The sequence below is a fragment of the Symphalangus syndactylus genome, chromosome 4 (genome assembly GCF_028878055.3).
Source record: "Symphalangus syndactylus isolate Jambi chromosome 4, NHGRI_mSymSyn1-v2.1_pri, whole genome shotgun sequence".
Lineage (NCBI taxonomy): Eukaryota > Metazoa > Chordata > Mammalia > Primates > Hylobatidae > Symphalangus > Symphalangus syndactylus.
In genome coordinates, this window is record NC_072426.2 from 40,999,645 (window position 1) to 41,013,729 (window position 14,085).

The 14,085-nt window shown below is 35.5% G+C and overlaps 1 protein-coding gene across 5 annotated transcripts in view; it reads right to left on the reverse strand.

Annotated features, from left to right (window-relative positions):
- The window catches only part of CTNNA3 (catenin alpha 3), a 1,903,490-nt gene that overhangs the window by 785,474 nt on the left and 1,103,931 nt on the right, over positions 1-14,085 (reverse strand). The gene's annotated exons all lie outside the window — the stretch shown is intronic.

Here is a 14,085-nt window from a genome sequence, read left to right on the forward strand (position 1 = left end):
TCTTCTCTAACAGATTATTTCCATCAGCATTCAATCATGTAGTAATATTTTCATCTGAGAGAGAGAGAGAAGAAGGGGAGGAGGGAAAATGTGGGGAAAGGAAGGGAAGGAGAAAAATGCCTCCTTTGGTCTCATATCTACCTTCAAGTATAATTTCATTTATTTGTTTCCCCCTTCACATAAATCCTGCTTAAAATGTTTACCTACTTACTACCTCCAATTCATTCTATGGTCTCTCCTCTCTTGAACCCACTCCAGTCCAGATTTTGACCCTTCTTCACTGAAATTACTTCTGTCTAATTCACCACTGACCTTCGGGAGCTGAATCCAATGGCACATTCTTAGTCCTCACCTTAATTGCTGTGTGAGTTTCCTAGGGCTGTTATAATAAAGTACCAGTCTTATCTTACTATAATCTATTCTCCACACAACAGCCAGAATGATGTGTTAAAAGGTCAGATCATGTTACTTCTCCATGTAAAACCTCTAATGATCCCCCCTTTTTTCAGGATAATTAACAATGTCCTTACAATGGCCTAAAAGCTGGCCCCTCCCCAATCATGACCATCAACTCCCAAACCAATACACCGTTCCCCTTATGTCCCTTTCACATACCTCAGAATTTACTCTTCCCACTGTTTGGGACCATCCTCCTCCAAATTTGTCCAGGATATTTTCATGACTTTCTCACTTAGTTTCTTACTTTTATGCAAAAATGTCCACTTAAAAAGGTTGTCTTTTTTTACAAAAAACAAAAAACAAAAAAACCTCACCAGTAACCCAATTATGCCTTTCCCACTTTGCTTTTCACCTAGACTTAAGACCACCTGACACATTACAAATGAATAAAAGCAGTTATTTTGTATCTCTCCGATTTGTTGCCTTTCTCTCCCACTCTACTGGAAGCTAACTTCTAAGAAGATTGAGATTTTTATCTCTTGTTTTCTATTGCTAGTGTTGAAAGAATCACCAAATCAATCAGAACATAACTATCACAAGTTAATCAGAGTTCAATTCTGTATACCAAGTTAAAGTCTTATAACCAGTGAATACCTAGAGCAAAATTAAGAAAAGATTGTCCTTTAGAATGCAGAAATCTATGCATACTTATAAAATCTTATAAAATTGTTACACTGTGAATTAAACATAGTTTTCTCCTTTTTAAATTAGCATTAGTCTCCAAAGAATTTTTTCTAGTTGGACAAAGACTGCTATTACTTACATTTTTCTCTTCTTTATCACCTTGAAAAGTTTTTGTCAGTTATTCTTTTGTTCCCCCTAATATAAGATTAGAACCTCTTAGCCATTTCAACATACAAATTTATCCTATACCTCTCCTGCCAAATGTCTTCTGTACTAATTTTATATTTTATATTAATTTTTTATCATATACAAAAGGTTAATCTTTTATACAAAAGGTTAATCTTTATTCTCTGTCCTGCTGAATACTTATCAGAAGTTTAATCTCCTCCAGACACTTTTATATGAATATTTATAGGGTTGACATTGAATAATAAAATGAAATCTCCTCATACTCTTGCCCTGTCACACCTCAAATAGTTTTTTAAAAAGTGTCAATCAGATTTATAGCACTAACTAAGTCACATAATTGAGCACAGCTTGAAGACCCTAAATTTACTAACCATAAAAGGAATAATTTTAGGAAACGTTTGGAGCTCTGTACGTAACTGGCAGAGACCTTCATGAATATTGGTCCCATCTCCATGCAGAGAAGAGAAGATCTTGGCCTCTGATCTAGTTGTGGGGTTGGATGAAGCTAGCCTAGTAGTTGTGAGCCTTGTCAGGCCCTTTGGGAAATGACAGATACAGGCTCATTATCTTTGTTGCCATGACTACGACAAGCCTGAAATCTAGAAACATGACTCTTAACTGACCGGAATCATCTAGGTATGTTCTGTCTCTCCTACTCTTCCTGGTAGGGAGCAGAACATAGCAATCAGCCCAGAAGCTGATGTTGCTAGGAAGAAAAATCCCATGGAAAAAAAATCTCTCTCACTGATATTTCTCACTGAGAAATGCTCATTGAAATAATGCCTTTCAGGATCCTTTGATAATACTATTCAATTTTGTCCTTACAACAATATTATAAAGCTTTGCTCGTGCACCCTGGCTGAATATATGAGTCGCCTGAAAAAATTAAAAAAAAATAAAAAAAAAAAAAACCAGAGATCCAGACTTTCCTACAAACTGGATAGGACCCAGACATCTCTATTTTGTAAGGACTCTCCCAGTGATTTAATACAAATACACAGAGCGGATAAAGAATTATGTAAAAAAGACTGGCTGGGCCAATGTAGTTACTCTGAATAACAAGTAAGAAAACAGGTCAGACAGGTTAAGTGACTTATCCAAGGTCACACTGCCAACACAAGATCTTCTCTTGCCATCATATCATGGTGCCCTCTCCCAGCTTCCCCAATTTCCACTATTTCATATAAATTTTCTGCCTTTTCAGCTAACGAAGCTTATTTCAGCTCAGAGGAGAAAAACATGAACAAAATTGGAATAAAATGGGTGTAAGAATTGGTTCATGGAGGATAAAAAGTATTGGATTTCTGCCAGACCCTTCAGGATGTGAATCAGAGTCAAAGAGAGCAAATCAACACTAATAATAATAACAAAAGCAACAACTCTTTTGGTATTTTACATAGTAAAGCCCTTTGCATGCGGTAATTTCAATAATGATTCCTGCAAATGCAAAAGTCACACAATTTTATCTCTGTCTTTGTATTCTTTTTTATTTCAGACATTCTTTGTATAGGCTTAGATTTAAACAACATAAATATCTGAGAATCTTTACCCAATCATGAGTCCGAAAAAGTCAGTTGATTGATGAGACAACCCCATTGTCTCAGCCCAAAATCCCCTTAAGCTGATTAGCAACTTCAGCAAAGTCTCAGGATACAAAATCAATGTACAAAAATCATAAGCATTCTTGTACACCAATCACAGACAAACAGAGAGCCAAATCATGAGTGAACTCCCATTCACAATTGCTTCAAAGAGAATAAAATACCTAGGAATCCAACTTACAAGGGATGTGAAGGACCTCTTCAGGGAGAACTACAAACCACTGCTCAATGAAATCAAAGAGGATACAAACAAATGGAAGAACATTCCATGCTCATGGGTTGGAAGAATCAATATCGTGAAAATGGCCATACTGCCCAAGGTAATTTATAGATTCAATGCCATCCCCATCAAGCTACCAATGACTTTCTTCACAGAATTGGAAAAAACTACTTTAAAGTTCATATGGAACCAAAAAAGAGCCCGCATTGCCAAGTCAATCCTAACCCAAAAGAACAAAGCTGGAGGCATCACGCTACCTGACTTCAAACTACACTACAAGGCTACAGTAACCCAAACAGAACGGTACTGGTACCAAAACAGAGATATAGATCAGTGGAACAGAACAGAGCCCTCAGAAATAATGCCACATATCTACAACTATCTGATCTTTGACAAACCTGACAAAAACAAGCAATGGGGAAAGGATTCCCTATTTAATAAATGGTGCTGGGAAAACTGGCTAGCCATATGTAAAAACCTGAAACTGGATCCCTTCCTTACACCTTATACAAAAATTAATTCGAGATGGATTAAAGACTTAAATGTTAGACGTAAAACCATAAAAATCCTAGAAGAAAACCTAGGCAATACCATTCAGGACATAGGCGTGGGCAAGGACTTCATGTCTAAAACACCAAAAGCAATGGCAACAAAAGCCAAAATTGACAAATGGGATCTAATTAAACTCAAGAGCTTCTGCACAGCAAAAGAAACTACCATCAGAGTGAACAGGCAACCTACAGAATGAGAGAAAATTTTTGCAACCTACTCATCCGACAAAGGGCTAATATCCAGAATCTACAATGAACTCAAACAAATTTACAAGAAAAAACAAACAACCCCATCAAAAAGTGGGCGAAGGACATGAACAGACACTTCTCAAAAGAAGACATTCATGCAGCCAAAAAACACATGCAAAGATGCTCATCATCACTGGCCATCAGAGAAATGCAAATCAAAACCACAATGAGATGCCATCTCACACCAGTTAGAATGGCCATGATTAAAAAGTCAGGAAACAACAGGTGCTGGAGAGGATGTGGAGAAATAGGAACACTTTTACACTGTTGGTGGGACTGTAAACTAGTTCAACCATCGTGGAAGTCAGTGTGGCGATTCCTCAGGGATCTGGAACTAGAAATACCATTTGACCCAGCCATCCCATTACTGGGTATATACCCAAAGGACAATAAATCATGCTGTTATAAAGACACATGCACATGTATGTTTATTGCGGCACTATTCACAATAGCAAAGACTTGGAACCAACCCAAATGTCCAACAACGATAGACTGGATTAAGAAAATGTGGCACATATACACCATGGAATACTATGCAGCCATAAAAAAATGATGAGTTCATATCCTTTGTAGGGACATGGATGAAACTGGAAAACATCATTCTCAGTAAACTATTGCAATGGCAAAAAACCAAACACCGCATGTTCTCACTCATAGGTGGGAATTGAACAATGAGAACTCATGGACACAGGAAGGGGAACATCGCACTCCCGGGACTGTTGTGGGGTTGGAGGATGGGGGAGGGACAGCATTAGGAGATATACCTAATGCTAAATGACGAGTTAATGGGTGCAGCAAACCAATATGGCACATGGATACATATGTAACAAACCTGCACATTGTGCACATGTACCCTAAAACCTAAAGTATAATAATAAAATAAATAAAAATAAAAAAAAATAAACATTGTCTAACTTCCCCGACCCATCTATTTCAATGCCAGCATAGGCCAGTAAGGCCACATTTGTCCATCGAGGATTTAAAGGCCTGATGTTCTAAAAGTCTGAAAGATGCTCAGCTGTGGAGAGATGACAGTGTCAGAAATTCCTGACTAGCAATATTTTTATATGATCATAACTTCTTTTTAATCATAAAACACCTGTTTTGTTTTATAAATTTTTTTCCCTTCACCTTTCTAAACTATTCTCAGAGATTACACTTTCCAAAAAATGATATTTTTGTCACATATGACAACTCAAGGGCCAAAACAGCTGGTTTATGATTTATAAGTACTTTGTGAATTGCTTGAGCTGGTGGGGAAGGTTAGACAATAGGAACGACGTTTTCCTACTGTAAATCATTGAGTCACAGAATCTTAGCTTTCTAGAACTAGAAAAGATAAACACAGTCTAATATAAGTCCAACACATTGCAGGTGAGAAAACAGGCCCCTGGATGTTGGTAACCAGTTGGGGCCAAATAGGGAATTCTGGACAGAGCAGACAGTAGAAGCCAAGTTCGTTTGCCCTGACTTCCATGTATTTTCTTAAGCCAGAGTGTCTACTTTGGAGTATGAGATCCTCTGAGCACATCTAACTGTGTCTTCTCCTTCAAGATTCAATTCATTTGCTGCCTGGTATTACAGAATTTCAGGAATGAAAGAGATGCTAAAATCATCCTGTCCATTCAGGGTTTGACTTTTTTCTACCATGTTCCCCACCACAGGGTCAAGTACTTTAGTAACAAAGAAAACTCCTAATGAAGCAGCCTGTTCCATCTTTGAATACTTTGGATTAAATAACTTATCATATTTAGCTAAAACGTTTCCCTAAAGCAACTGTTAAAAAATTGATCACTTTTGTCACATAAGATTCTCTTATATACTTGAACATAGGTATAAGGACCCCTTTTTTGCATTTTCCCCAGAATAACCATTGCTTGCCTTTAAAATTTCTTCATGTTGTGCCATCCTAATTGCTCTCCTTTATATGCCATTAGGTTTTGAAATATGTCTTAAAATGTGTTATTCAGAATTGAACAGATTATCGTAAGGACTGTTAAGAACAGAATTTTTCTTTCTTCTTTCTAGAATATTCTCTATTAAATAAAGCCCATAAATTCTCAACAGGAGTGATATCACCCCCAAGAGGCTGAAAACTGGTTCTTGGGGGAAAAAATATCTTACTTTTTTAATGTATAAAGCACATATAATGTACATAAAGTACATTAACATATGTGTTATGTACTTAACAAATATCACTGGGGAAGTGATCAGAAAAAAGCATTTTAAGGGACTCCTTAAAGGGATAATAGTTTTTTAAAAAAGGTCAAGAAACAGTGATATAGCCTAAGATCACACTAGCACATTAGCTAATTTATCAGAGAATCATACTATTAATCCCTATTGAGGTTATAGTCAAGAACAATCCTTAAAACTATCTATCTATCCTACTTGTACAACTGTTGAAAGGTACTTTCACTACCATGAGGTTTCCAGTGTGTTTGGTTGGTTAGAAGATTGGTTTGTTTTTGTTTTTGAAGAGTAGTAATTTTTTTTTTTTTTTTTTGCCTAATTTTGTTACTATAAGAGCACAAGGTTAAATTTATTTCTGATAAAATTGCCCTTTTTAGGTTTTATCTATTCCCGCCTGTCCAGATATTTTGGAATGTAATACATTCATTATTTTCTGAAGCTCTGATTATTTGCAAATTTTATCTCCTATCATCTTGATTGCTCATGCCAGTAATTTGCAGAAACAACATTAAGAGAACAGGGCTGAGAATATTGTCCCGCACACACCTTTTCCATTTTGTGTTAAAGTATCAGCAGTATGTTTTGACTAACATTTCTTCATCCAGATATTAATGTTACTAACTGTACATTTCCTTACATAAAATCCATAGTTTTCTATTTTTTTTTATTTGTACACTCTGAGAAAGAATGTCAAGTGTCTCACAGAAATCTACATTGCCTGGCTGTAGTATACTTTCAAACAGCCTAGTAAGCCAAGTGAATGAAGAAGCAACACTTAGTCTTTTGTTTTTCTTTAATAACTCTGTGCTGGCTCACTCTCATTACTTCTTCAATTTCTCTATACTTAAGAGGCTCTTTTTAGTAGCCTATACAGACATCTCTTCCCAGCACAGCTTAAATATTCTATTGACTGCATTTCTCCCTATAACAGTATTTGTCAGTTACATCTAGTTGGCTCTTGCTCTGTTTGTTTTCATGGGCATATGCCTTAACTTTTCAAAAAAGATTATAAACTCCCAGAGTTGAAGCATATACTCTTAGAGTGCCCACAGCTGCCCTTTAAATTATCACAGAAGATGATAAAAATAAATTGTTCGATTTACTAATAACAAACTACTCACTATCAAATCAGATTGATGAAAGGATCATGAATCATTCACTCACACCCTAGCCCAGGTTTACAGATTGTTTTAAATGCTTGCTTCTAATAAGGGTATATTAAAAAGAGTTAAATGCTTTCTTCTAATAAGGGTATATTAAAAGAGTTTCTTTCAACACTCAATTTACTAATTTATCATTAAGAAATAGCATTTTTGCTAAGTAATAAGAAAATTAAGAACTGATGATGGAAAAGGAAACTATACAGGGGAATATAATAGGAAACATAAAAGGGAAATATGTCTGCAAAAAGTAGGATTACAAGGTCATGTTTCTTTAGAATGAGGAGCCTGTTTCCATTTTCACAAATTAAAATCATTTAAAAGCAGATATACTTATCAGGATGGGATCCTAAAACATTTTTGCCAACTCTCATATGTGTGTGTGTGTGTGTGTGTGATACACATCCACATATATACATACATACACATATATATTCAAAGATATATAATCTTATATATAAAATATATTGGCCTGGTGCAGTGGTTCATTTCTGTAATCCCAGCACTTTAGGAGGCCGAGGTGGGCGGATCACTTGAGGCCAGAAGTTCGAGACCAGCCTGGCCAACATGGCAAAACCCGTCTCTACTAATAATACAAAAATTAACCAGGCGTGGTGGTGCACGTCTGTAATCCCAGCTATTTGGGAGGCTGAGGCATGAGAATCGCTTAAACCTGGGAGGTGGAGGTTGCAGTGAGCTGAGATTGCACCACTCCACTCCAGCCTGGGTGACAGAATGAGACCTTGTCTCAAAAATAAATAAATAATAAAATATTTCATATATATACTCTCTCTCTCTCTCTATATATATATATCTTATTGTGCAAAGTTCTCAAATTAGACATTTTGACTATATTAAAAACACACTGACTAGTTGGATAAAAACTGGATTACCAAATTATCTAAATGAACCATTTGTATGCTATTTGATGGTGGTATATTTTCATAACCTTGGATATTATCCATATACTGAATATATATGTTCCAATAATCTAAATCTCTAATACAATTCAATTACTTGAAATAACATATTAAATAATCTGAGAAAGGGAGGAGAACAAATTAAGCCTCAATTATTTTTATGTGTTGTATGCTTGGTGTTAACACAGGTGTTCATTCATCATTCTCAAGGCCTTTTTGTGTATCTAAAATATTTGATATTATAGTAAGTTGTTTGTCATAGCAGATCATGTTAAAAGAAATCTAAAGTTGGCCGAGTGCAGTGGCTCATGTTTGTAATTCCAGAACTTTGGGAGGCCGAGGCTGATGGATCACTTGAGATCAGGAGTTTGAGACCATCCTAGCCAACATGGTGAAACCCCATCTCTACTAAAAATACAAAATTACCCAGGCATGGTGGCGTGCGCCTGTAGTCTCAGCTACTTGGGAGGCTAAGGCACGAGAATCACTTGAACCGGGAGGCGGAGGTTGCAGTGAGCCAAGATCACACCACTGTACTCCAGCCTGGGTGACACAGCGAGAATTTTGTCAAAAAAAAAAGAAAAAGACAAAAAGAAAAAGAAATCTAAAGTTAAAAAAAAATCTAAAGTTTCCATTTCTCCATTCAACTGCCATGTTTACCCACAGCTCCTCTTTTCTGGTAGCTGTTTTCAGGTAAGGAAAGGGAACACTGGGTGGGGGATGGGACAGGAACACTCCTTTCACAGAGGGCTCTGCATATAGCAGTCCCCTTGAGCACGAATATTCCAAGCTTTGATAAACTCTATTGAGGAGGTAAAGAGAGGATTCATCTTTAAAATATTGTCAATGTATAGTTAATTAAATAGAGCTCATTCTGCTGCAATCTTATAGCCCTTAGAGGTACAGAATGCTGAGGTTCATAAATGCTGTCAGCAACACAGTGAGGCAGTGAGGGTGAGGAGAGGAAGGGGGGTTAAAAACAATTGCATGAAAAATAGAATAAATTTTGAGATTTCTTCTAAATCAAAGCTGATCCATTATGGAGAATTGAAAAAAAAAAAAATGAACAAGGAACATTTGAGATTCATGGTATAGAAATTTCCCTTTCCCTAAACATTCTTTAAGGTCTTCTTTCAGTTGTTTCTGTCAGTTATGGCAACATATTATGAGAGTAATATGTCCACCATGGGGGGATACGCATTAGTTCGCTATTGTTACCATAACAAATTACCACAAACCCAACAGCTTACTACAACATAAATGTATTTGTTCTCAGTTCTATAGGTCAGAAATCTGGCTGGGTTCAGCTGATTCCTGGGGTCTAAAAGGTCCAAATCAAGTTGTTGGCCAGCCTGGGCTCTTATTTGAAGGTCTGAGCAAAGAATGTACTTCCACACCCATCAGGTCAATGGCTGAATTCAGTTCCATGCTACCATAGAACTGACATCCCAGTTTCCTTGGGGCTGTTCTCCAGGGATGGTTCTTAACTTCCAGAGATCAATCACTTTCCTTGGCTCAGGGTCCCCTTCCTCCATCTTAAAGGCAGCAATAATAGGCTGTGTCCTTCTCACATTTTAAATCCTTCTGACCTCCCCTTCTACCTCTTCTCTTCTAGGCTCCCCTCACTGACTGATTTTTCTACTCTCCGATTCTGCCCTTAAAGGGCTCATATGATTACATTGATCTCAACTGGATAATCTAGGCTAATCTCCTTTTTCTTTAAACGTCAATGATTAGTAATATTAGTTTCATATTCAAAATTCCTTCACAACATTACCTAGGTTAGTATTTGATTATAACCAGGAAAGGGAATCTTGCAGAGACATCTGAATTCTGTCTACCACAGAGTGTGCCCACCAGATTCAAAGAGACCTGCCAACCAGAAATTGGCAGTTTGATTTATATTTCCCAATCTATGAAACATAAAATTTCTCTAAATGAAGGATTCTTAAATATTATTTGATTACTCAAGTGGATAATTTCATGGCCAATGATAAAGCTTTTCTATTAGAAGTTTCCATTAAGAATGCTTCTGTTTGAGTTGTTTTGTGTTTTAAAACAGGACTTGGATTTCTTGGGAGAAGCTGTTTAAACAAAGGAGAGAGGATATTCTTTGATTACAATTAGAGATGTCTTTTTGTAGGAAGCAATTATCAGTATAAATTAAGAACCAAATTGCAAATTCAATTATTCCTAAGTATTTACTAGAGAAACATTAGTTTAACTGTAATTCTTCTGGAAATTAACCCCATAAAATATACTATAAGAGCATTAATTGCATTTTTATAGTTAAAATATGATGCAATAACAATATCACAAAAGCTATTTGATTCATATTAATTTTGTACAATTGCTGAAAACCATTTATTGAAATCATTTTATTAATATTTGAATTGGAGTGCATTAGGTTACTCCTTTGAAGATTTATGCATTACTCAAGAAAGAGAAAACCAATTTTTAAAAATACCAATTAAATGAAGATACTCAGTTAAATTAAAAAATAATTCTAATGCTCCAAATTCTTGCTGTGAATTTGCTTATTGTGGAATCAGAACATATTTGAAAGAATGAAAATGGCCGATTTTAAAGTACTTTTTAATTTTCTGTTACTTTTCTTGTTAAACCCTAAATAGCTATAATAATTGTAATGAAAATGTTTTTAGTCACTGACCTCCATATGAGTGGCAACATGAGTTTCACACAGTTACCTATATTCAGCTGATAAGCCAGGTAGTAAAAAGAAATGATTAAGATCACAGGACTCTGAAGTCAGACTACCTAGATTTCAATCCCATTTGTCACTTTATCTGAATGGCTTGAGGCAAATTATTCAGCCTCTCTATGCCTCAGCTTCCTTCTGTAAAACGGGGATAAGAATAGTACACATCACTCCCAGGGTTGCTGTGAGGATAAAATAGGATAATACATACAAGTAAATACATGTAAAGTCATGTAAATGCTTCATAGTTGGTATGGGCTAAATAAATGTTGGTTATTATTCTTGAAGTGATGTCTAATGTTAGGCTCTAGACTGACAAACAAAGACCTCAACTCTTCAAACCTGTCAGCATTAGGACATAGAGTCAAACAGCCTTGGCCTCAGTAGAACTGACCTGTAGTCAAGTCAGCTGATCAACAGAGAGAATGGAGGAAGGGGCTGAAGAGTCCCTACAGAACTCCAGCAATTAGCTCTGTACTTCTACTGGCTAGCTATGTTTTCACCACTACAAAGATGCTATTGATATATCCGTCATCCTGGCTGTTCACCTTGGTCATTCATTTTTTATCAAAAAAAAAAAGAATAGTGAATACCTAACAAAGTTATAGGCTCTGTGTGAAGAAGATATAAAGAGTTGAATTTTAAAATTATAAAATTTTCTGCTCTTACAGAGTTCACAGTCTTGCAAACAAACACTAGCAACCCCAAGCGATCCTTCCTTTTGACTCACTGATTTAAATTGAACAAGAAAGCCACTTTCCTATTGAAAGTAATAAAAATTAGGGAAAAAAGATGAAAATGGTATCATGAGATGTCGAAGTTGAGGTGCTATCAATGCTTTGGGGGATATATATCAAAATTTCCTTAAGACTCTTTTTTACGACATTGTCACTCACAGTTTTATTAAAACAGACACTCAAAGGAAAGCTATGGAAAAATAACACAGTATCTCTGGTTCCTTTAAGGTATTTGGTTATAGTAGGAGAGGAGACGTAAATTACCTCTTTACTTCCACATACCCACAGAGACCCTCCATCACATCTGCTTTTCTCCACCCACCCCGAGCAACACCCACTATCTTAATACCAAGTGCTGTATAATCAACTGAGTTAAACTATTTTCAATTTAAGCTCAAGAAAGTTTAGAAGAGTTCCTTAAGGAGTAGCAGTTTAGATCCAAAAAGCTCTTAAGATTGATCAGCCTTCTTTCATGCAGTCTATATTCTGAGGGTCTCAGAATTTTAGGCTTAGAAGAAAATTTTAATATATAATAAAATTATTTTATTTTTCTAAATATTTGAATAATTTTCTCAAAGCCATATGGATGTTAGTTACAAATCCAGATCTGGATGTTAAATTCCATTTCTATTTCAACTTCTTTCCACATCAGCATGTATCATAATTGAATATAATGGGCATTTACTACTGCCAAGGATAGATTCTAAAATACTGATTCAATCTATTGCTAATGAGGCATTAAATATCCACAGCTGATAACAAATAGCATGAAAAATATTTGAAAACAGAATTTATCATCATTTAGCACCACTTCAGTCAGACTGCATACCACCTTTGTTTATGTATTCCACCATGCTTATCTCTTTGTTAAAGATTTTTGTTCATTAAATCACCATATAGACATATTACATACATTAATGAAATTACGAACTTGACTTTGAAGTTGATGTAGCTAAAAAATATTGGGAAAAGAATAAAAGATTCATTAAGTGTTGCTAAATTGTAAGTGGTTCTATGTTACATTTCCAAACAAACAAAAGAAATCATCTACATTACAACATTGTAAAAGTAATGACCACAAATAAAATAACACTTTAATACACCAGGCTTGCTCCAACACTGAAATTTTTCTTTTAGTTTAAGATACAAAACTCCTAGACACTTGTTTATTAAGAATATCTTTATTGGTGGAAAATGATATATTTAAGCTTCCAATTTATGAATAATTAAATTCCTATGATTAGATATACCAAATACAGCCACATCGTCAAAGGATATACTACATAATCTTAAAGGCAATGAAGATTAGATATGGACCTTATTATATTCATCATTTCAAAGAAACATCAAAAGACATCTGAATAAAATCAACAGGAGCTTTTATTTTTATTTTTATTTTTGCTTGTATCAAGTACTTTCTGAGCACACTGTCTGGCATATTTAGAGTGTCAGATTAGAAGTTCAATGCCAATTTGATTCCTGCCTTTGTAAACATTTTTACATTCTACCAGGAAGTGTATAGGTTTTTCTTTTTATTATTGAAATTTAGAAATCTCACAATAATGTCTAGATGTGAGCCTTCTTGTTATCACTATACTAACTCAGCACTTGTTAATTTTTTTTTTGGTCTGAAGCCTCAAGTCTTTAGCTCAAGAGAGTATCTTCTCCTGTGACTATTGTTTCTCCTCAATCAATTCTGTCTATTCTTATAAGGTTTTATGTATTGGGTGTTAGTGCCAAAATTCTCTATTATTTGCTGAGATTTTCTAACTTCTTCTTTTAAAATCTGACGTATGGGATAACTCCTTGGGCTTGCTTCTGATTTTTATTGATAGCTGTTGTGCTCTTTTCTTTTCCTAGTAAGGATTTTTATTTGTTTTGGGGTTTTTTTGTTGTTGTTCTTTTATTATTTCTTTAAAACAATGGTCATCTTCTTTTCAGTTTCTAAGTCCTTGGTATTCAGTGTATAGTGTAATTAAGGTTATGGGTACTGGATTTAGGTCTTTCTAGAGCCTTGGGTTAGCACTTTACTAGCTATTTTACCTTGGGCAAAGTATATTAACTGCCTCACTTTTCTCACCACATAGAGATAATGTGCAATAACCTTCAGTAATATTACCCTATTGCTCCTTTGCATAGCAGTGTGTTTGCTCTTTTACAGAGTGAAGAAAAAAAAAACCTCCCAAATATCAATGAGGACATCAATTAGAATTCTAAATCATTATCTTTTGGCTACCTGTAGTATCTATATTTCATTTGTTCTAATTCCCAGCTTTCTCCCTATTATCTCCAGTGACGGGTAATACTTTATTATCTGTTCATATGTATGCGTTTAGCGTTAGATTGCCCATCCTAGTGGTTGATATGGGCTCCCTCTGCTTAGGCCACCTTTGATGTCATAAAATTGCTGTGTTCAGGGTATAAAGAGGAACAGAAAGGTTGATTTATTCCCAGGTGCATATG